The sequence below is a fragment of the Taudactylus pleione genome, unplaced genomic scaffold (assembly GCF_031769625.1).
Source record: "Taudactylus pleione unplaced genomic scaffold, aTauple2 ptg001339l, whole genome shotgun sequence".
NCBI lineage: Eukaryota > Metazoa > Chordata > Amphibia > Anura > Myobatrachidae > Taudactylus > Taudactylus pleione.
The window spans coordinates 3,154,028-3,177,644 of record NW_028285739.1 but is presented as its reverse complement, the minus strand read 5'-3'; the positions used below and the strand labels follow the sequence as shown (position 1 = coordinate 3,177,644).

Sequence of the window (23,617 nt, the reverse complement as noted above, 5' to 3'; positions counted from 1 at the left end):
GACAAGAAGACTCTGGACTCAACGTAGCACTAAGCTTTTAACCATTAGAGCTTTATTATAGATCTTTTGAACTTAAGAATTACTTTTTATTGTTCAGTTAAAATTCAAGTATAAATATGTACTGACTGTCTAAGCCATTTCTGTCATGAATATGGAAGTACTGGTTACTAATTCATAAGCAAAACTAATATGGAACTGTGAAACTATAGTTAAAGTGTATTATTTACATGAAGGGGATTGGTAAGCTTGGTGATACAAAAGGAGAGAAGAACAGGTTTGCATTCATAACTTAACTGCTGTAAGTTTTTAGGTCACCCTAGATTATTTATGCATTACCCAATTGGAACATAAATATTAGTTTTCGTATTGGTACGCTTACCCAAGCAAGCCTAAATTGCTTAAAAGGGTTTTCCCAAGTAGGCCCATACCTATTACCGATACTTGGGTGGAGGCACTGATAGAGAAAAGGTACACCACTTAACAGGAGATTAAAGGTAGGAAAATATTAGTGAGTAAGGGGTGTAGTAACCTGGTGACCCTTTACAGAGGTAAAAGGGGGGTTACACATACATACACAGTGAGAAAGATGCCTGCAGCCAGTCAGTTGGGTTTCCTGAAAAAATTAACTGCTCATCTCTACAGATAACTATGATGGATACATTAAAAACATTTGTGTAGTTACTAAGGGTTGTGATCAGACACATGCTATAAAGCTCTCGGATTATACCACAAATGCCTTGCCACTCTACACAGTGGTAGGGATGGACATCGGAAGACCGGCACTGAATGGTTGCCAGGCTTCCGACATCAAATCCTGCAATACGATGGCAGCTAGCCATCACATCGCAATCATTAAATAGTATAACCATTGCGATGGTTATACTCACGGGTCGAAAAGGGTGTGGAGCCTCTGTGAAGGGGGCGGAGCCTCGGAGCACTCCCGTTCATGTCACTGTGGGGGTGTTCCCAGCACTCTCCTAGATGCTGAGCTGCCCCCCAGGCTCCCCTTACACTGAGAATAGATGCCGTGCGCATGCGCACAGCATCTATTCTCCTGCTGCACACCCACTGCTCTGCTATGTAGAGCAGCGGTATGTGCTACCCCTCCACAGCCAGCCATCGGATTGGCATCCGATGGTTGGCAACCACCGAATTTTCCGTATTCAAAGGAAAAGTATTTCCATCGAATCGGAAACATCGATGGTTGCTAACCATTGGCTTGTGGGAATACATACGAATTACCGGCGGTCCCCTGGCCGGCGATTGGAATCCCGACACCAGGAGGCCGGCAGAGGAGGAAATCCCGATTGTCTAAAGCAAGTCTACACTAACCTAATTCTAACCCCAACCCTCCTTTAGGGTGCCTAACCCTAACCTTCCCCCCCAGTGCCTAAACCTAACCCCCCCTTCCCCGCCGCCTAAACCTAATTCCCCCGGGGAGGTGCCTTTCCCTAAGTCCCTCCCGGGGGTGCCTAATCCTAACCCTCCCTCCCCCTAGCCTAACCCTAACCTCCCGGGTGGGTGCCTAACCCTAAGTCCCCCCCGGGAGCCCTAAACCTAACCCCCCCCCCGCGCCGCTGTCCGCAGCGGCGCCCGGCATCACTTCGATCGGGATGCCGGGTGCCGGTCTCTCGGCGTCAGTAGAATGACAGGCATCTACATCTAGATGCCGGTCATTTCACCGTCGCCGGGATATGACAGTCGGGAAGCCGGCTGTCGGTATAATGTCAGCCGGCTTCCCGATTGCATCCCGGCTTGTGATGACCATCCCTACACAGTGGATGTGAGACGAGATGGGGTAGGGGAGGAAATCTGGTGTATATAAGAACATTTATACAATTTGAAAAAAAGTTATATTGCTCTGACTGTCTGAAAGAAAGCACCTTCATCTATAGAAACACTGTCAGATATACTGTATAATAGGACAGCTGGCTATTTTGCAGCACAATGAAAAAGAGAAAAGATAACTGTTAACAATTCCAATAAAAAGCAATAATAAAACAGTGAAAATTAATACTTCCGTGCAGTCATTATAAAGTAGACTATAACTAATATCTCCCCTGTTCTACGTTTTAAGGAGAAAATGAAACAATACACAATGTTGGTTATGATATCCTTATAATTATTATATACATTTTCCTTCTAATGCACCTGTCTCCTGCTAATGCACCAATCTTTTATGATTATAGTCATTGTTTCTTGATTGTTTTAATGGTTTTATTATAGAAATAACATGTAAATCAATCACAATTCAGCAAATTTCAAGAATGTATAGTCCTGATTGGTGATATATGGATTTGCACTGCTGGGGTTAAATCAAGGAAGGTAATTAGCACCACTGCTCTTATGTATACCCCTTTTAGACCAACGACCCGGGAAACACATGCCAGAAAGAGTTTTCTGTAGACAGGGTTGGAACAACCAATATCCAGTTAGAGCACTTAAATGTCAAAGCAGCATTCTTGAGTAGTAAGAAAAAATAAAATCATCCTATCCACCACTCCCCTGCCTAGAGCCCAGGGCCTGCTTCATGCAGCCATTTTTCCATGGGCCTCTGTTAATCATCTCACAGCCCCTGATGAGGTGGTATGCATGACGCTGCAGAGATGAAGTGACAGACCAGATCAGTTACAGATCACTTACAAGCTGTGCACAAAGGGCCATATTTAATAAGCTATTTTGCAGGAAATCTCCCACAAAATCTTAGGGGTCAATCCTATTAGCCGCGATGATCTTGCCGGTGTGAGTCATCGCAGCAGTGGCCGCACTTTACGGCAGCCTGGATTCGCCTAATATTGCTCACAGCCCCATAGGGCTCAAGGCAAAATTATGCGAATCCAGGCTCTGGTCAGGTAGTGAAGGGTGCGAGATCCGGTGCCGTTGCCGGCATGTAAACGCCGTTGCAATGGCACATCGCACCCTTCGCACCTAATAGGATTTACCCCTTAGTATCTCTTATATGTAACAAGAGAGACCACAAAAGATATCTCAGCTTCGGAGCACTGCAACAATGTTTTTCTTTTATTCTTTCTTAAGAGGGTGTGACCACGCCTCCCGCGATTAGGCCACACCCCCTTCACCCGGGCCTGGCCCGGCACTTGGCAGCCCTAATTGTCAGGGAGACTCCCTGAATTAGTAGCATCTCCCTGAAGAGTCTAGCAATCTCCCTGATTACACCGTACACCCACTATGAAGCTGTTATATACAAAAAAAAGTAAGGATATATACATTCAAATGGGATCATTAGTATAATTTCCCTGCATTGGTTATAAGGCACAATCATCCTTATGACTACATGCATTTTTTGAAAAGTATCAGTGTGTTTTCATCAACAAGTAGCTCTTCCTAACTGCTTTGGGGCTCATTTACATTTGAATGTAAATCAGTTTTATGACACGCCTCTCAGATGTAGCAGTGCACATCCACTTTAACGCGCTCTCATAGGTGTTTCTGTTCAGAATCTTCCTGAAATGTTTTTTCAAAAGTAGGCAAGTATGTCACAAGCCTCAGGCCGAGTAATTGGTACATGCCCCCCTTACCCTGCCTGTCTATATCAGCTTATGCTTGGTGTATACAGGGATATTTATGCTTCTCTGTAACTCTGCATAGCCCGCAGCTCCATTGACATGCAGACACTAAACTTTGCCTAGATGATAATGTCCTGTTACAGCCTAGTTACGCCTCTTCAAGTGCAAGGGGGGATGAGTTTAAAGTGCAAACAACTCTACATAATGCATACGCTTGATTCTGGAGTATACACGGTACAAAAACATAATAGATATGCAAACAGGTGTATGTTCAACTCTGCTTTCCTATGCCTGTGGATAAAAATAAAATGCAAAAATTGTATTAATCACAAGACAATCATTTTCTAAATTAAAATGCATGCACCAGTGCTCTTTGATGCATACAGCATGTGGACCAACTATCAATATAGCTGAATAAAGCTATGAAAAATAATAACAATATTTGTCAATATTGTTAGTTGCTCACTGTAGGAGCCTTGGAAAAACGATTACAGTGGGCAGTTTCTGCAGCTCCTATAAAGGGAATAAGCAGGTCAATGAATATTTACAGATTAACTGAGAATTCAGCAAAAGGTATTTCAGTCCTGCCAACTAGTGTGTGTTCATTTCTAGACAGATTTGAAATGAGAGAGGTTAGGAGAACATATAACTAATCCGAGCATCTAAACATTAACAGCAAAGAGCAGTAATATGAGACTCCTGTGAAACAGGTGTGGGAAGACATGATAAAGGCTGAGAAATCCATCCTCTATACTGTAATGGTGTCAGTCCCTGTTCCACCTCCATTTACAGGCATTGGGTACTGTTTGATTCAATAATGTGTGGTAATATACTGTATATAGCAGTGGTTCCCAAACTGGGTGTCATGAATTGGGGAACTTGCAAGGGTGCAATGGGTTGCTGGCAGGGGAGTAGTGAGGGTGGTTCCGGTGGAGCATGAGCTCCGGGCACCAAAATGGACAGAGGGTGCCATCCAAGTTTCCGGAATTCATGGGCGCAACTTAGTATGATGGCCACCTGTTTGTTTTATCTCGGTTTGTTCGCTCTATATCCTAAATAATTTAAGGATCTGAGATCCATTTCTACATTTCATGCTCCCTCAAGATGCCCAGATTGTCTCCTCTCTGGCCCTCCCTCCTCTGTCACCTCCCCTTTCCTGTCAGATTGATTACATTCACTTCTTACCTCTTTTATTCCCTCCCCTCTCTACACTGTGTTTGGCTCTTTGCCCCTATCCACTCCTTTCTTATTGGCTTCTGTCACCACCCCTCTCCTTTTCATATTGGTTTTTGTCACCTCCCCACTCTGATCGGCACTTTCCTCTCCTCTTTGATCCCCTCCCTCCTCTCCTCATTGTTCTTCAATGGACTTAAAAGTGACACATCTGAGGTAAAGTCCTAAACTTCAATTATTAGGTATTAGATTAAACAAAGTCACTACTTAAAGTAATGAGGTGTTCTCAGGCATGACCATACAGTGCTATTTGAAAGGTCTTTTAAAAAATATTAGGAGACCTGAAATAATAATAATGGTGGTAGACAGATAATTATTAGTAATACTCACATTAATATACTGTATATTTGCGAAATAGAAGCATAGCTGAAAAGAGAGCTTCCCATATGTGTTCCCACTCCAGTGTCAGCTGTTTAGGGCAGTAATTGCAGTAATAAGCTGTGCACCCTGTGGCATTTCACCTTTGCACATTTATTTTGTAAATGTAAGTTACATGATCAGAATATATAATACAATCTCCTCTAGTGACTAATAACAATGATTCAAAGTAGATAAAAGTCAGATCCTAGCTGCTATACATAAATAAAGCAGTGCCAAAAAAGCTACCCCTTAATGTCAGACAGTGCCTCACCGAAGAATTCCATTCCCCCAATGGTACCTCAATGCTCTTTTTCTCTTCACTTCAGTATTCCCCCGCAGGCTGGCCATACCCCACTGGCGCAGCTCAGTACAGGAAGGAGGGGGTGGGTGGTATGACATGCACTTTCTCCAGGCACCATGGTTCCACGCTACTCCTCTGGTTGCCGGTCCAGGACCAAATCAAATTATTTATGGTCGGTGTGATAGGCAAAACCAGTGCTGGGGGCTGCTAATCATAAAATATGTGGATAAATAGAAGCACAACCCTGTCCACCACCACATAACTGAGGCTAAGCCATGATAAATAATTAAATTCATAGATCAGAACTCAGTCTTGTCTCAACTGTAGGGAATAAATGAGAGAAGACAGTACTGGGAGCCCCAACAATAACTCTGAGCGGTGTTCACTTGAAGGAAGCTGAGAGAAGGGGTCTGGCAGTGTTTGGACTGCTGAGACCATGTTCCTCAAGTGGGAGTGCAGAATCCCAGGAGCACTTTACTGCAGAGCCAGCAGGATGAGGTGACACCTGAAGACACAATGGAATAAAGCAGCACAGCTAACTTTAAAATACTGCTGCTACAGTGGGACTGCTAGTGTAGGCCCCATCCTACATAATACATAGTGTAGGTGCAATATATGTGTATTGTTTTACAACAAATACATGTAAGTTGGAACACAGATCTTGTAGAAAGCTTGGTTCTTTTTCTACGATCTTGAGAAAAACATGTTACTTTGGGAAAAAAAACTACTTGAACTAGCATTACAGTATGAACATAGGCATTTACCAAACACTTATACACATACAATTATGTGTACAATTTACTTAAGGATATTTCAATCCCCCACAAATCAATTTGTCAGGGACCCTTGCATGCTGAGTGTGCTCACTACTACCATTAGTATTAGCACCATGGGGCTTGTTTTTAACACTGGAACTGAGTGAACTCAATCACATCTGTGCTCCAATCCCCTCAAACCTTGCACTGACTATCATTGGTGTAACTAGGGTATTTGGAGCACAGGGCAAGTAAAAAACGTAGCCTCACCCTCAAAGTATGTGCGCGCACCGAAGGCGCGTGCCGAAAAAGTGGGAGTGATCACATGCCACAAGGGGCATGGCCACTGGAAAATGGGGGCATGTCAACATGACACACCACCGTTTCTCGTCACTCTGGGAACATTCCTTTGCATTCCATATGCACCTTAATGCCCCCAGTAGTAGTGCCCCTCTTGCAATGTCCCCAGTAGCAGTGCCCCTTATACAGTGCCCCCAGTAATGCACCCTTATACAGTGCCCCCAGTAATGCACCCTTATACAGTGCCCCCAGTAGTGCCCCTTATGCAGTGCCCTCAGTAGCACCACTTATACAGTGCCCCCATTAATGCCACTTATATAGTGCCCTCAGTAGTGTCCCTTATACAGTGGCCCCATTAGTGTCACTTATACAGTGTCCCCAGTAGTGCCTCTTACACAGTGCCCCCAGTAGTGGTCCCCCCTATGCAGTGCCTTTTATACAGTGCTCCCAGTAGTGGTCCCCCCTATGCAGTGCTCCCCGTAGTGCCCCTTATACAGTGCCCCCAGTAGTGGTCCCCCTATGCAGTGCCCCCAGTAGTGGTCCCCCTTATACAGTGCCCCCCCAGCAGTGGTCCCACCTATGCAGTGCCCAAAGTAGTGGTCCCCCCTATGCAGTGCCCCTAGTTATAGTCCCCCCTATGCAGTGCCCCAGCAGTAGTCCCCCCTATGCAGTGCCCGTTATATAGTGCCCTCAGTAGTAGAACCCCTATGTAGTGCCCCTTATATAGTACCCCCAGGAGTGGTCCCCCTTATACAGTGTCCCCCATAGTGGTTCCCCTTATACAGTGCCCCCAGTAGTGGTCCCCCCTATGCATTGCCCCCAGTAGTGCCCCGTATATAATGCCCCCAGTAGTAGTCCCCCCTATGCAGTGCCCCCAGTAGTGCCCCTTATTTAGTGCCCCCAGTAGTAGTCCCCCCTATGCAGTGCCCCCAGTAGTGACCCTTATATAGTGCCCCCAGTAGTGGTCCCCCCTATGCAGCGCCCCCAGTAGTGCCCCTTATATAGTGCACCCACTAGTAGTCTTCCCTATGCAGTGCCCCCAGTAGGGACCCTTATATAGTGCCCCCAGTTTTAGTCCCCCCTATTCAGTACCCCCAGTAGTAGTCCCCCTATGCAGTGCCACCAGTAGGGACCCTTATATAGTGCCCCCAGTAGTAGTACCCCCTATGGAGTGCCCCCCATAGTGCCTCTTATATAGTGCCCCCCTATGCAGTGCCAGTGCCCCTTACATATATAGGACAAAGACACACCCTCAAAACCCCCCCAAAAAAACACTTAACCTAAATCTCTGCTCCTGCGCCCGCCCGATGTCCGCTTCTCCATCCTCCCGGCCCGCTCTACACTCTGCACTATGGGAGAGACGTAATGACATCTCTCTGATCACCCACTGCAGGGGCCGGAGCTCATGAGTGGGTGCAGCAGCCAATGAGAGTCTGTTTGACTCTCATTGGCTACCAAAACAAACACACCAGCCGGGTAGTGTGAGTGTACTAGCCGCCGCCGTTGTTTGTTACTGTGTTTTTAGTACTGTGTAGTGCGGAGCGTACTTTGGCCCTTATTCAGAGCCGGACGCTCTGAAAGAGCGCTCGCTCTGAATCAGGGTGGTTTTTTTTTACTCGCATAGCTGTGGGTGACCACCCACAGCTGTTGCGAGCGGCCAGGATGATGGTCGCGATGGTCAAGACCATCGGGCTTGCGACGAGACCCTTGTGGTAGCCCCAGGGAGCTTCTGGCTCTAATAGAGCCCAAAGCTCTCCCACTGACATCACTGGTGATGTCACTGGGGCCGCCCACAAACGGCAGGCATTCGCATGGGAATGCCTCCGTTTGTGAAGCCACCCCCACGCCATGCCTCCAAAACGGTGTGAGCTGTTGATCGAAATCGACAGCCACCCCCTTTTGGTGTGAGACCCGGAGCGACGGAGCGCCCGTCGCTAGCCGGGTGTCGTGCATGCGCACATCGGAGCCGGCTCCGGCGTGCGCATGCGCAGTGGCCTAACATCGACCCGCTCATGAGCGCATAGCGCTTGCGAGCAGGTCTGAATCAGGCCTTTTGTGTGGTCCGCACTATACTGACTTGAAGCCAGTGTCCTGGACCGCACCCAGCGGCACCTCTTCCACGCTGCCGGTCCGACGGCACCCCCCCATGCCGACGGTCCGACGGCACACAGGGCACATGTCCTGCTTGACCACTACATGTTATGCCACTGCTGATTATACCACAAAATCACACCCCTGGGGTATTCACGTAACTTGACTTTGAAACCTGTGTTTCTTGTTCTTGAATTACCTGTGTGTTTAAATCTATTAGAACTGTATTATCTGCAGACTATCACTTTAATGATATAAAAAGATCAGAGCTTTGTATTTATATTCATTTGTGAATGCAGGGACTGGAAGTTACACAGTCTTTAAAGTGACAAAATGAAGATATTTTTCCGGTGTTTATGGCCAGCGGAACATGAAAGCCTATTAAGCAGGGACATAGGACCTCATTCAGAGTCGGTCGTGAGCGCCGATGCGCTCGTAACCGACTCAATGGTTTGGCCTGCGCATGCGCAAGCCCCGGAGCGACAGAGAAACTCTGACGCTCCGGAGCTCGTTACCAAAGGGGTGGCTGTCGATGTTGATCGACAGCTGCCCCCGTTTGGTAGGCGGGCCGGGGGGGGTGGTTTCCAAAACAGAGATGTTCATTTCCGAACGCTTGCCGTTTTGTGGGCGGCCGCACTGACATCATCAGTGATGTCAGTGGGCAGCTTCCTGCTCTTTCAGAGCAGAAAGCTCCCTGGGGCTTACGAGTGTCCAGACCCTACTCTAGGGTCTGGTCGTAAACCCCGATGGTCGGTCGTTAAGCTGTGGGTGGTAACCCACAGCTTAACGATCGACAAGGAGGCGGCCGTTCAGGATGCAAGCGGCCGTCCTGATTGTGTGCAACCGCTTGCATCTAACGACCGCCTCTGAATGAGGTCCAGAGAGTGCTATGCTACGCTAGCGCCCTGCCAGCCTACATGCCAGACATTTTATCCAAGTGCAGATTCAGTGTTGGGTGCAGTTCTGTGATCTGTTCTATTCTAGTCGGATTCCTGCTGCATCTGACACATCTACTGTTACTGACTTGCACATGTGCCCAACTCTGAAGTGAATAGGTTACAAATATTAGACTGTAAGGACATTGGACCTAATTCAGAGCTGCTCGCAAAAAGCGAGCGCTCGCTCTGAATCAGGGCGGCCGCTTTTTTTTTTTTGACCCGGCCTCCTGGCTGCTCGCTAAGCTGTGGGTGACCACCCACAGCTTTTGCGAGCGGCCAGGTGATGGTCGCGATGGTCGTGACCGTCGCGACCATCGGGCTTGCGACGAGACCCTTGTGGTAGGGTCTCGTCTGCCGCAGGCCCCAGTGAGCTTCCGGCTCTAATAGAGCCGGAAGCTCACTACTGACATCACTCGTGATGTCAGTAGGGCCGCCCACAGACGGCAGGCGTTCCTTCAGGAATGTCTCCGTTTGTCCAGCCACATCCCCACCCCGCCTACAAAACGGGACGAGCTGTTATTCAAAATCGACAGCCGCCCGGTTTGTGCGCAATGCAGCTTTGCGAGCGGGTCTGAATCAGGCCCATTGTTCGCAACCATGCACCCTTTAAGCTCCTATCTGGAACTCCCCTTTGATGATCTCCTGGATGGCAATTAAGGCTGTGTCTATCATTCACTATATTTCATGAATGTCAAAGGCTTCCAATTAGAGATGTTAGGTTCGGTTTTACTCGGATTTACTTGGTTATGTTCGGATCTCAAAAACAGCATCATATTGGCTACCCGGCTCTCATGTGTTTTGGATAGTCAATAAGAAAAATCCAAACTAATCCGAACTTGCGCTACTTTGGCGATAAGAACCGAATAAAACCGAACCCGCACATCTCTACTTCCAATACATAAAGTTACACGAGTGATGTGACCAGACACATGCTATAACGCTCTTGGATTATACCACAAATGCCCTGTCACTCTACACAGTGGATGTGAGGCGAGATGGGTGGGGAAGAGGAAATCTGGTGCATATAAGAACATTTAGTTCAATTTAACAACGCTATATTGCTCTGACTGTCTGAAAGAAAGCACCTTCATCTATAGAAACACTGTCAGATATACTGTATAATAGGACAGCTGGCTATTTTGAAGCACAATGAAGAAGAGAAACGATAACTGTTAAAAATTCCAATAAACGTCGAAATAATGAAACAGTGAAATGTTTTGTGCAGTCATTATAAAGTAGACTATAACTGATATCTCCCTTGTTCTATGTTTAAGCAGAAAAAACAATACACAATGTTGGTTATAATATCCGTATAATTATTATATCAATTTTCATGCTAATGCACCTGCCTTAGAAGTAATCAGATTGCAATCTTTTATGATTATTAGTCATTGTTTCTAATGGTAGATTTATTTTCTTATAAAAATAACACGTAAATCAATCACAATTCAGCAAATTTCAAGACTTTATAGTCCTGATTGGTGATATATGGATTTGCACTGCTGGGGTTCATCAAGGAAGGTAATTAGCACCACTGCTCTTATGTATACCCCTTTTAGACCAACGACCCAGGTAACACATACCAGAAAGTGTTTTCTGGAAATTAAAAAGCGCTTTGTGCTAGAATAGAGGTTCAGCCGGGGTCAACATACAGGGGTCTTTTCCCCTTGACCCCCAAGAAATGCTTGTACAAGAACAGAGTGGTGTAGACACTTGGCGCTCCTCTCTAGGAAAACAAAAATCCTAATGTGCAATCTAACCAATAAATACCATATATTACATATGAGATAAAACTGTATAAAAAGTAAAATACATCTCTGTGAATGAGATGTTCTTTGGGCTATTTCTTTCTTTACCGTCTGTGGTGTTTTTCTCCAAAGGTTGTAGATTCGTATAAGATTAATACATAAAAGAAATAGCAATATGGGATCTATTTCAAAATATCGATGTAATAAGGCTAAAATGCAGTCAAAACTCCCCAAACTGCCGATTTCTGAGTTTTGTTTGCATTCCCCATATGTAAAACTTGAAAAGAAAAATATTCCACATATATTACCAAGCTCTGGAATGAGATACTTTCCAGAGCTTGAACCCGGTAGGCAACGCCATCTATAGATGGCATTGCCTAATAGAAACCTATGGGCTTCTTTCCTCATTCTTCTGTGAGAGGGATCCAATTGGATCCCTCCCAGCATCAGCTGCGTATGCGCAGATGGGACTCCTGCGTCATAAACCCCGAAGTTCTATCATCGAAAAGATATTAATATTTTTTCGGAAGATATTAATCGCAATTCTACATGCATACCGGCGTTAATAGCGCCGCTTTGCACACAATAATTGGTGGGATGCATCGCTTCCATATAGTTACACGTAGTACATCCCGCCCTAAAACACATTTAATTTATCAATATTTAGGAAGTCATCAAATTTTACATATGTAGTTTTATTTAGCCTCCATTCGCCCACGACTGAGCACCTAATGTAACACACTCTCTCCTGGGCAATGGAGTCATGAAGATACCAATGTTATGAGTTGCTCAAGGCACTATTTATTATGCAAATAAAAGTCAGTATGGAACCTGGTGAAAGATTCTCTTTCAATTCAACAAACATAAATGCATTCAACGATGCCAAGTATCTATTTGTTTTTTTTGTTTGTTTTTTTGCAGAGCTACATATTATGTTTCACAATATTTCCCTATACTTAAGACTACATTTTACATTGCTTTTACATAAACAGCAAGCGGTTTGCATCAAAATTAGTAACTAAAGGATACACAATCTCATAGTGTAAACAATTTCACAAAAAAATATAGTGACTTTCTTCATTAACATCATTGCTGTCAATATGGATGGTAGAACAAAATCACAGATTACTTTAGAAACAAATATTAATAGCATATCTATATTACACCTCTATCATTGAAATACTTAAATAGATTTTAACGGAATTAGATATATCCATCGTCCTGAACAAAACACATGACAGTGTGCTCCTATCCATACACACGCACCCACAATAAGAACAGATTCTAAATAAAGGAAGTGGCACAGAGCACTTGTAAATACTTATAGAATACAATATAGGATATGTGTTTGTCAATTAAAAGAACAGATACTAAAAACACAAAATACAGAACAAAGAAAATGAATAAAACCGAATTGACAAAAGACTTGTTTAAATCTCACTAGTTTCCCCCTTATGAAGCCTTACAGTGATCATAGGGAATATTACATTAATAGAAATAATGTTATTTATTTTTCCTCTTGCTGTGTGTATGATGCAACCAGTAAAGCCGTATATACATTTGCAGATATAAATGAGCGATTGAACCATAACGACATCGTTATCGTTCAAACGCTCATTAATTGTGCATAAATCGGGCAGTTTAATGTTGGAAACGACCAGCGCTGCCGCTGGTCATTTCCAGCATCAATCATCACCTGAACATGACAGTCAGTCTGCCGATAACGACATTGGCCATGCTCAGGGACGAAGGAGGGTGCCTGTACTGAACGACATATCGTTCAGTGTAGGCACTGCAGGGGATGAGTAACGGCTATACAATTGCAATGTTGTAATCTACTGTCGTTCCACTATCTGCAAGTGGATACGTGGCTTAAAAGTGTTCAGGCTGCCAGCAGATTAGAGTTTTAAATGGCTTCTGAGTTACCTCCTTGAAACAGCACAAGTTGATAAGAGGAGTGCAGTTAGGGAGTGGAGAAGTGCCAGCTTGGAAATGGGACAGTACAGTATTAACCTTTGGAAAACGTAACTCAGAGCAAGGAAAGGTTGCTATGGGATGGTGCCTGCAATACAACAACTATCCATGGCACGAAAAGGAAAACATTTGACAAGTATTGCTCTGTAGAAGTGAATGCTTATCATGCACAGTAAATATGTACAACATGGGGGATGGTGAACAATGAAACACTTGATACGCATAGCATGGCAAAACAAACAGTGCTGTGTACATCAGAACCAAGTGGTCTTCACATAAAACATCCAATCATGTCTGAATAATACATCTAGGGGTCTGATACAGAATATGCCAGTTTGTGCAAAATGCGTAAATGGACACGGCGCCTGCTCACAAAGAGTACAGAGACATATATGCCAATCCAGACTTCTACCTGCCTGGCACTTGCTTCCTTACAACTGGAGAGAAGGAAAGAGGGAGGGTAGGGCAGTCTGACCTAGCCCATGAACAATAAGGCTGTGTTCACAAAAATATGTCTCATGCAGTAACACACATGTACATGTAAGTAGGCACCTGCTAGGGGGCAAATACAAATCTATGCTGCTGAATATGACTTGTCATAAACCAAGCACATACGTTTCCTCCAAGTGACATTAAACATTTATCTACAGTCATATTGGTTTTAGCAAAAATATACACATTACATAGATAGACTTCATGTCACATACAATTTGTATAATATAAGTCCACAGTCATAGAAATCTCTATTATAAAGAAAAGGTGTGGACATATTAATTGGGCACCTTACAGAGAAACTGTGCATGTTGAGCACAATGCATCTTTAATGAAGACCTTTCATTATACTGAATAGCAGTGGTTTCTCCAACCTGTCATTGCCGGTGGGTCTGCACTTCTTTCTGCCAGTGTGAATGTGAAGCTTGTGCACATGCGTGGGATCACCAAGCCTGCACATGCAGCCCCTAGAAGTGCTCTCTTTTCTAATTGGAGTCCAGACTGACTGTCCCAGGGGGAGAAAACACATCCCCCGGGACTGTTTGTCCCCAGGCTGTAATTAGCAGGGGGCGCTTCCAATGGGAGGCCACTGCCAGGCAACCTGTCACTGGGGTGTTGGATTTTACTGGAGGGTCTGCAGCCCCTTGGTAAAATCTACCACTGCTGAATGGTACCAAACTGGGAGTATTAGTTGAGAGCATTTATGGGGTGGGAAATATAAGACTGTGATCTTAAGCAGCTATCTAGACGAGTTGGATACGGGATCCTGGCGGTCAGAATACCGACAGCGGCATCCCAACAGAATCCCGATGCCTGAAGGTAAGCAGTAATGTGCGGTCAGGTGAAGCAGATGAGCAGAGCCTTTCCTGTCATACTTAGGTATACTCCACAGTTTGTACTATAAAAATTATAATAACAATGTAAAAAAATTATAATAAATATCTTCTTTGTATTATTCTTACGATTTTTATAGTAAAAACTCTGGAGCAAAAAGTGTATGGCAGGTGAGGCACTGCATCCCCTCCCTACCTTTTCCGCACATCCCTGATCAAAACTCACCAAATTTCCAGCAGTTTATACTGCTGCACCTTTGTATAATGCCCACATGACCCCTTGGGTTCATATATGTATGTGTAAATCTGGCTCTGATACTAGCCAGTGCCTCCCCAGCCATTTACCTCATTGCACGTCACTGAAGGTAAGTAGCCTAACCCCTAACCACCTTTTCCGCAACCTAACCCTCCCCCAGCATAACCCTAACCCCTAAATCTAAACCTAACTGTCCCCCTACCCCTAATACTTATCATTGGGATGCCGGTGTTTGGGGTTCTGGAGCGGGGATTCTGACTGATGTCGGGATTCCGGTGCCAGTATTCTGAGCGCTTGCATCCCAACCCAGGACATCCCATCTAGACAGTGGCGGATTTTACCTAGGGGCTGCAGCCCCTCCAGTAAAATCTGCCACCTCAGTGAGCCAATTGCAGTCCATGACTGCACTGGCTACACTGTGACTGGCAGTGGCTCCCCAGTGGAAGCGCTACCTGCCGGTCACATACATAACGGTCCAGGCTGCTATTAGCAGAGACTGGCTTCCAATAGGAAGCAGCTACTCTACCTTTCGGCCAGCCCTACCTGGCTCTTAGGGGCTGCAGACGATGCAGCCCTTTGGAAGCCGGTGATATGCGTTTGTCATCCAAGAGAGTAGGAGCCGCCGCTGCATCTAGACACCTCCATATATTCATAGTGTGCCTACACATCCTATTTTAAGAAGAGAAATAGCTGATGGAGTTTCCCTGATCTTTAGTCTTTACCTTCTACATCATAAAAACACACAAGAGTAAAGTGATAATACTCGACTACAGATGTGTCCACATACATCTTACCTCTGTGCGCTACAAGTCGCGTTAAACATAACGCGTGAGCGCTGTGAGACTCGGTAGTGCAGAGAGTCTTTTCGTGTGACTTTTCCCTTTCAAATGTGTCTTGTTCGTAAATCAATGCACAAGCAGCTTCTGCTGAATCTAATGATATGCGGCATGCCCGTATTCTGTGTGCTACTGCAGGTGTATCTGATTGCAAAATGCTACATTACAGTGTCAGCTGCTGTGACACTGTAACGTAGCATTTCGCATGCAGATACATCCGCAGTCGCACACAGAATGTAGGCATGCCACATATCATTTTACTCAGTAGAAGCTGCTTGTGCATCTCTGTGCGAATAAGACACATTTGAAGGTAAGAAGTCGGACAAAAATATGCTCATTGAGTGCATTAGATTACTTCATATATTGTAATTGTGCCCTCCCAATTATTTGATGTATTGAACCATAGAATACAGTTCTTGTCTTTTTCCACACAATTATTTACACACTCAGGAATTGTATTATTTCAGTGGATTGAAGTAGGACATTTTAATATTGTTCAATGTTTTTGTGCGTCATGTTCTGTTCCGTTATACGTACTTTTAAAGCATACCTATAAACATTAAGTTTTAATATGTTTTGGTAGGAAGTGTGCCCCAACAAAGAGAGTACCTTCTCCTATTTCTTCAAACTTCAGTAGACTGTAAGCTCCACTGAAACAGGGACTGATGTGAGTTGCTAAATATTCTCTGTAAAGCGTTGTGACATAATTTATGTATGCACTATATAAGTAACTGGTAACAATAATAGAGAGACAGAGGCCCTGATTCAGAGCTCCGTCGTGCGCATGCGCACTGGCCCACCATCGACCCGGTTGCGAGTACACAGCTCTTGCGATCGGGTCTGAATCTGGCCAGAGAGCATAGATAGAGAGGGTGCTGACTGCTGCACCAACACCAGGCTGTGATAGTGACACACACAGTCACTGGAAAATTACAGAGTTAACAACACAGAATATACTGAATACTGTATGTTATATAGTCTGTTTGCTTTTTGTCTGTTTTTTTTTTTATGTCTTGAACTAAGGGCCTGATTCAGACCCAGTCGCAAGGCTGCCGATGTTTGCAATCTGCGCATGCATACAAGATGCAGTGCGCGTGCGCAAACCAGTCACTGCAATCGGGAAGAATTCGCAACCAGTACACAGACGCACCGCAATTATGAGTGACAGGACGTGCCGTTTGTGGGTGGTGACGGGGTGGTCGATGGTACATAATTAAGACGCATCGTCAACATACACGTCACAGGGGTGAATTAAACACAGCAGCGCTCGCAGTGCTTGCGGTAGGGTATGGTCAGCCACAAGTGGTGCATACGGTTCCGATGTCAGCTGATTGTTTAATGCACTTCCTGGAGATGACGTATGTTACTAAGGGAAAGTGGGCGTCTTGTGTCAAGCTGGTGGGCATCTAATTTCATACCGCGATTGCACGGCAAAACATAGTGGGGGTGCTAATGTCTTGCTAGTGATTGCGGGATTTGCATACTTTGGCTGTGGATGGCTGCGTGTGAACGCAGCCTTGCGACCGGGTCTGAATCAGGCCCTAAGTTCTTTTCTTGAATTGACAAATCTTACCCTGCAATATAAGGGATAAAAAATATAATTAGTTGTTTTTGGCTTCATGTACTTTCATTCTGAGTCTGGCAAATTATTTTCAAAATACTAATTGTTGTGCAAAGCAGCAAAAGACTCAATATACTAGTAAATATAAACTACACTATTACGCTGCAATAAGGGATAAAAAAACAACAACAAATTGCAATAGAATATATATTGTATTGCAACTTGGGTTTGGGTTTACTTGACCAAAAAGACTGTTTCCCATCATTTATATTAAATGCTATTTTGCGCTTAAACTCATTGGGCCTGATTCAGACCTGGTCGCTAAGCTGCGAACGTTCTCTGCCAAAAGGGGCCGGGTATGCAAATCCCGCGATCGCACTGTCTGGCTAAAGGACGCCCTCTAGGTCTTAGAGGCGACGGCAGTGAGCGTACTCAGGAGTAAGCCATCCACCATTCTCTCTTAGCACACGTCATCTCCAGGAAGTGTCTGATTAATCGGTAACATCAAGACCCATAGGAGCTGCACGCAGCATTTGAGGTAGCCCCTACCTACCCGCAAGCACTGCGATCAGTTCAGGCTAAAAAACAACCAAGTGACGTGTTCAATGACGCAACTTTGCTAATTATGCACACCCATAAAACTCAGTTTTGACGCTCAGACACGCCTGCTTTCGCACATCAACTCCCCCGTTCACAAGCACCTTCCCCTGTCACCACCCACAAACGGCGATGTCATTTAAAGCAGAGTCCAGTTTGTGTACTACAAGCGCACGATTGACTGGTTCGCGCATGCATACATTGACACATACGCATGCGCAGAGATGCGACAATCGCCCCTAGTGAGTGTTCACAATTTAGCAACCGGGTCTGAATCAGGCCCATAGTTCTAATTTCTTAATGGACAGAAATATTTAATCCACCCAAGAGACATGATCACGTACCTCCCATCCAAATTGTTTTAATTGGTTAGCAGTTTAGTTTTGCTGAAAACCAGACACACCCGAACTTTGGGGTTCCAAGATATACCGAGTCCTGGCTCGGGTCACTTGTTGTCGGAGTAGAACAGAGTCCCGACTTGGGTCTTCTACCCACTGTCGAAGCTGGATAATTGGCTGAGACAAGATCAGTTTAAAATTGGATCGCAGCGACGCCATCTTGCGACTGGCCGCAAGACACCATCTTGGAAATGAGATCGCAAGACGCCATTTTGCGAATGGCCGCCTAAGCTCCATTTTAGATAAACTCACACTTTAGTACATGTGGCGATATTACTATTAGCATCATGCAATTGCATCTTTCACCATTTCTCATACACACATTAATACGCACAATTGCGCTGTTAACTAGTCGCATATTAGCGAATGCATAAGACCCTGTATGAAAACGCTGAATATTAGCTTCATGCGCACGCATCTGCCCCAAGTTAACTAGCGTCTTTACATCAAACCCCACATACTCACACATTACATATTCACATACAAGGTTCCATAAGCTATAAGATTCGAGTATGCACATTTATTATCATTGCTAGGAAATAAAGGTTATTTCGTAACTAAGGTTTTATACGTGATAAGTAAGCCATTTTTGGTATTGTACTGATGCGTACTCTCTCAACAGTATTCCGGGTAATATCGATGGAGAGATCGCAACATGCATTCTCAACTTATGGACTGCAGAGACTTCAAGCAACAAAATGTACATTATATGAACAACTGTTAGGATTTGCATGAGGCGGGAAACCAGAGACCACCAGTTGTTAGAGGCTGGGCTGTGTCTATTTGAACCAACCTGTTAAATGCCTTGTAACATATGCCCTCTCCTTTAGGACCAATGGTATTAGCAACAAACTTCTCTATTGTGTTGTTTATTTCTGGGGGGTATAAATGTGTGCTCTGACCCTGGGTTCCTAGTCTTCGTGCTGAATGCTGATTGACGAGGGGTTTCTTGCTGATGCCTACATCTGGACCAGAGAGCACTGTGTATGTATAATTGTACTTGGGTCTGTATAATCTCTTTGCGCTAAGATTATATGAGGATCATAGCGTGTAACTGCTGTACTTTTACTTGAATAATACTTTGTGCTTTGGAACCACAGGTTCTAGGTCTGGAGTCTTTATTTACTGTATGACTGCGTACGCAAATTAGCGTCATCCTTAGAGGTTGATAGGCATGATATTGGAAGGTATAGGCAGGGGTATATAGAGGTTCAAAGGCAGTATCGTTACCAAGTTCAGAACTCAGATCTAAACACTGGATCTCGTGCAATTTGGATTGCATTTAAGGCAGCCTACCCTCCCGATTTGGTCAGGAACCTCCCGAATATCGGGTGCCACTCCTGACCCCCCGGAAATGCAGGCAAGCCTTCCGGCTGCCGCCTGCCCTCCCGACTACCTACTAGAAACCCCTGCAGCGGGGGGCCCGATGACGTGATTCGTGCTGAATCGCGTCATCGTGGCTCCGTCCCCTGCTTCACAAATGCCTTTATTTTCGGCATTGTGAGGAGGGGCGAGCCACGTTGACGCGATCGTGCGACCCCGTCCCTGGCCCCACCCCCAAAATGGACCCATTGAATGGTGACGCCCCCCCGCTGTATGCAGGCATTCAGCTCCCTCCCGGAAGGATGATTTAAGGGCCATATTCAATTCAGAGCGAAAAGCCGTTTTCGTATTTTTTTTGCGATAATTTAACGTTTTTTTTTCCCTCCATATTCAATTCCATTCTGTTTTCGTCTATTTGAAAAGTCAAGGCACTGAAATAGGCAGGTGAAAAAAAGTGTAAATCTATATTTTGGGGTGTAGATGTTGGGAAACCACTCAAAACCCTTGGTACACCCCCCAACTGGCGAAAATATCAAAAGTTGGGGGACAACTTCAAAAACTAGTGAAATAAGCTTCTGTGGGTGCTCTAAGAAAGGGCCAAGTGTTTTTGGGAGTGCAGGTGCTTGTATGAGGGAGGAATTTCACTTTTCTAAAACTTCACTTTAGAGACATTAAAATATGCTAGTACCCATTTTCAGGTACCCCAAATTTGACAGGACTACTTATTTTTACCAAAAAATACTGCTTAATACCATTCTTCACCACTTTGCAAGGATGCTAATAACAAGGATTTTAAACAAATTCAGTACCCCAATTTGTTTTATTAAGGCTATTGGAACACTTCTACATTGATCCCCAATGTTAGTGCATCTCTTTTTGGGGATAAGGCTGATTTCCCCAAGTCTGACAGTATATTCCGCCTGTTCTGCATTCGCCGCTTACCATTTTTGCACGCGATAAGTTTTCGTGTCCAAAACACACGATGTACAGTAGGCGAAAAGTTGGGTAAGTGGAACTTTTTCGCGGATGCAAAACTAATTGAATACGGCCGTAAGTCTCTCCCTCATGATTTCAGGTGCTGTGAGCTGGTTAAATTAGACTGGAAATTATGTTATTGCTGTTAATAATACTATATGTTGTCAATGACAGATCCAAGTTACATGATTTTAGCTGTTTTTATAACTTTTTAAAGAAATTCAACACCAAACCCGAACCAAAACACTTCAGGATAGATTTGCCAAAACCAAAACATGCTGACTATTTAGAACAAGAAAACGGTGGTCTGCTCACATCTCTAGATAGAATGAGTTGGGACCTGAATGAATGACAGCTCTCTCACCATAGACTATCAACACTGCAGGACCCAGTTCTGTATTTCGTTCAGTCCATCAACAGTGAGATTCTGTCATGCTCCGGAACTTAAAACCACCTTTTTATCTCTCCTGTGCCTGTCCAGGCTAGTGCTGAGGTCCGCTTGCGCTGTACATCAATCCCGGATAGCACAGAGGTCCGCTCACGCTGTTTATCGCTCCTAGCTGGTGCTGAGGTCTACTCCTGCCCCGTCTGCTCATTGTCCTGTCACTAAGCATGGAGATGGCTCTCCACAGTCACTTGCTCACAGCATGCCTCCCCACCACAATGGTATACAAACTGCATGCCAGAGTTCCCTCCAGAACAATAGTATGGGCGCAGCCATGTTGGACTCTGTCACCTAACTCTCCTCCACAACTCAGAGTGCTGCTCCCAGACCAGCTGATCGCAGCATCCAATCCTCCCTTGTAAATTTAATTACCTGACTGGCCTCTGTCCCAGTATAACATCGCTTCTTGCTGAAGTTACAGCTCAGTGCTGCGCTCCCAGGTACTCTGTATCGCAACAGTCCCAGTCCGTTATATTCAGTTCCTAGATCTGGTAAACAAGTATCCTATACAATCTTACACACCAGTCTGGTTTTACCACTGAGACTTGTTCTTAGAGCAACCATCGATTCCAGCCGATACCTTCAACCATCAGTCTCATCCGATGCTTACAACATCGGACTCTTATCAATTAAGTTCCTCAATTCATCAACATCGGTCCCAACCGATCAAGTTAATCAATTCATCAACATCGGTCTCTTATCAACTAAGTTCTTCAAATCATCAACATCGGTTCAAACCGATCAAGTTCATCAATTCATTAATATTGGACTCATATCAATTAAGTTCTTCAATTTTTCAACATCGGTCTCAAACCAATCGCGTTAATAAACTCTTCATCATCGGATTCAATACCATCAAGTTCTTCAAATCATCAACATCGGTCTCAAACCGATCAAGCTCTCTATCCAGCATGACCAGTGCCAATCCGATTCTACTCATTCATTTAGCATTATATTTTAATTTCCATTCCAACCTGCTGTTCAATAAAGATATTCTATTCCAGTTCTCGCCTTCGGACCCATCAGCCACTGCCGTATCTCTACCTCCTCACATCTATACTGGCTCAAACCACCTAAGTTCATCCACGCCTCTCAAATCTCGTCTTCAGTCTCTCTCGCTTGTTCCAGCCCAAATCCAACCCTCAGGCGTGACATATTCCTATCTAGCAAAAGTTGTCATTATAATCATAAGTCCGAAGCTCTGACACAGTGAGACTCTCATGAGATCACAGATAAAGTGTGGGCTTTACATGTTTCTGCTAGTTGATGAACAGCTATAGATGATATCCATTAGAATGTTACTTAAATAAAAATGAAATACCTTTGGTTACAGGACTAGATAGATAGTAAAATAGATATATAGATAGATCCAAGACTGAAGTTCTCTTCACACACTAGCCTAATCCCACTATGCAGTTATTTTATCAACATGTCAGCACTGTAATGCTGAATCATTCTGAATGTTGACAACTGCTTAATAATGTTAACATGGCAAATGTTAACATACATGTCGACATGTTGAAAACGTTGAGATTATGCATGTCTATATTATGAACATATCAGCAAAGTAGCCTGCAACTAGGGCTAGATAGTATTGATAGATAGTATTGTCGACATACAAACTCATGACACGATGTCGGTATGTTGCAGATGCTAAGATTATGAGTGTCAACATTGTGAATGTCGACATTGAGACTCTCGTATACCAAGCCCCTCTCCCAATCCCATATGGCTTTCTGTAAATTTTAGGCACATTTAATCCTACTGGCAAAATTTCTATATTACTGATTATGTCCCGTATTCAATTAGAGGCAAAAAGTCGGAAAAGTTTTGCCTGTTTCAGAGGCAAAAACTTTACTAACGCATCCTCGCTTTTCGCCCTATTCAATTCCTAAATAGGTGAAAATGGAAAGCGGCGAATGCGGAACAGGCGGAAAGTACTGTCAAAATTGGGGAAAGCGGACTGTACCCCCCCAAATAAAGCACTAACATAGGGAATCAATGTAGATGTCTACTAATAGCCCTAATAAAAGTGTTTGGGGTACTTAAGTTGTTTAATTTGCTTCTTATTAGCGTCTTTGCATAAGTGGTGAAGAATGGCAGAAAGCAGGATTTTTTGGTGAAAACAAGTAGTCAAATTTGGGATACTTGAAAATGGGTGCAAGCATATTTTTATGTCTCTAAAGTGTACTTTTAAAAAACGTCAAAATGCACTTGTTGCATGCACCTGCAATCCTAAAACACCTGACCCATCCTTGCAGAGCCCCAAGAAGTCTATTTTGCTAGTTTTTATACTTGTCCCCTCACTTTTTACTTGTTCACCCCAAAGCTAGGTTTTTTGTCAGATTTGTCCTTTGGGGGACTGTCCCAAGGGTTCCCTACACCCTAAAATAAAAAATTTGCACTCTTTTCACCTGCTATTCATTGGAGAAACTTTTTTGGCTATTACATTGCATTGAGTTTCCACTTAGGCGAATTCCGCCTGGAATTGAATTTTGGAGATAAGTTCCGAACAGGCGAAAAGCGGCAATATTCGAAACGTTTTCGCTGATTACGGCTTTTCGCATCTAATTGAATCCGGCCCTATATAGTAGAATAAAAACGGAGCATGGATTCAGGATGCATTGATTTACTAGTTATATGTACATACGCTCATCCGCTGGCGTATTATCAG

General features: G+C 44.3%; 1 protein-coding gene across 1 annotated transcript in view; it reads right to left on the bottom strand.

The window, feature by feature from the left end:
* STAP1 (signal transducing adaptor family member 1) overlaps positions 1-23,617 on the bottom strand; it is a 146,439-nt gene that overhangs the window by 122,294 nt on the left and 528 nt on the right. The gene's annotated exons all lie outside the window — the stretch shown is intronic.